We start from the raw sequence: 1,753 nt of genomic DNA on the forward strand, positions 1-1,753 counted from the left end.
AAAAAAAAAAAGATTTGTTGCTTTTCTCTTCCAGATGTTACTGTTTTCTTTTCCTCCTGTACATATAACGATGTGTATATAGTATGCAGCTGAAGGGTTCGTGTATATATAACTGTCTACAGAATGCCCATATTTGTGTCAAGATAAGTATTTCTACAGAATCTTACTGAATCCATCTTTAACACACCTTTGGTCTTTGCTTCTCCTACAGGTGTGCTAAGACTATGATAATTTGTTTACTGGTATTTAGGCTTTAAAATCTCTCTTCGTTCTTCTTTCATTTTGTGTTTATTTTGTCTGATTGGAAAATTTCACACACTTTTCTTTAATTGCACAGATTCTATTTTTTCACTTGATCCACTGATAGACTTTCTTGGAGCCTGCATATACTTATAAGCTTTTCTGGCATCTTTAAGATGCCTGTCCCTTGGCACAGTTCGCCATTTGTAGCATGAGGAGTCCCCTCCAATTTCATTGGATTGTTGGCATTTTCTTGATTTATGCTCAGTTTCCCTATAATCGATCTTTCATATTCATTACTGGGAATTTCATCAGTATTATTTTGTTTGTAATTAGATATAGGAATTGCTGTGGTCTGCAGAGTTGCCCTGTTACCCATGGTTTAAATATTTCTATATCTTTTGCGACTTGACATTGGGAATTGTTTTCCCAGTGGATTAGTTGTATCCACTGCCTTCTCAGGTGGCTTTTATAGTATATGCTGCAATGATTAGGATATGTATCATGAACTGTTGTTCCAGGGAGCTACATTATTTGTGGGTTCAGTTGGATATTGTAAAATAATCTTCCTTTAGTTCCATTGGTTTTAACTTATGGGTGCTGCTGAAGCAAATGTGTGGTAGTGTTTCTCCCCCTCAGAGGAATAGGGTCTACTCTGGTGACATTAAGAATAGTATAGACAGCTCTTTGGGCGCGCCGTGCTGTGGGCGTTGTTGTGCAGGCCACGCATTCCAGGCCTGCTGGTGCGCCCCAGTTCCGGAGGGCCTTCCTGGCCCCAGGAGCGTACCCTGGTTGAGGTGAAGCCAGATGGGGTGCAGCGGAGGCTCGTGGGGACTGTGATACAACGCTTTGAGAGGCGGGGCTTCAAGCTGGTGGGGATGAAGATGTTGCAGACACCAGAAAGCATCCTTGCTGAGCATTACCGGGACCTGCAGAGGAAGCCATTCTACCCAGCCCTTATTAGCTACATGAGCTCTGGGCCTGTGGTGGCCATGGTCTGGGAAGGGCACAATGTGGTCCACATCTCAAGGACCATGATAGGACACACTGACTCAACCGAGGCAGCCCCAGGGACGATCAGGGGAGACTTCAGTGTTCACATCAGCAGGAATGTCATTGATGCTAGCGATTCTGTGGAGGGTGCCCAGAGGGAGATCCAGCTGTGGTTTCAGAGCAGCGAACTGTTGAACTGGGCAGACGGCAGTCACCACAGCAGCTGCAGCCCAGCCTGAGGGTTTGAACTGCCCACTGTTCTTCAGGGTTCATCCATGACCAACTACCTCTGCCAACAAGAACCCAAGCCCATACCCTTCCCCTTTTCAAAACCACACCCTGTCCACCTTTAGTCCAGCTCCAGCCCAGGGGAGTCCAAGCCTCAACTTTATGTGCCTTGTATCCTAAGCCAGCACAATATTGGATCATATCCTTCTATACCTAAGTGCCAGACAACCTTTTGGACATTGTCAGAGGTGATTTTGCCTGCCCCAGAGGAGAGACATTAAAATCTTCTGCT

The 1,753-nt window shown here is 45.3% G+C and overlaps 1 pseudogene; it reads left to right on the top strand.

Annotated features, from left to right (window-relative positions):
- The window catches only part of LOC101989267, a 4,337-nt pseudogene extending 2,856 nt beyond the window's left edge, over positions 1 to 1,481 (top strand).
- Positions 1,482 to 1,753: the final 272 nt, after the last annotated feature.

Source organism: Microtus ochrogaster, unplaced genomic scaffold, assembly GCF_000317375.1.
Source record: "Microtus ochrogaster isolate Prairie Vole_2 unplaced genomic scaffold, MicOch1.0 UNK112, whole genome shotgun sequence".
Taxonomy (NCBI): domain Eukaryota; kingdom Metazoa; phylum Chordata; class Mammalia; order Rodentia; family Cricetidae; genus Microtus; species Microtus ochrogaster.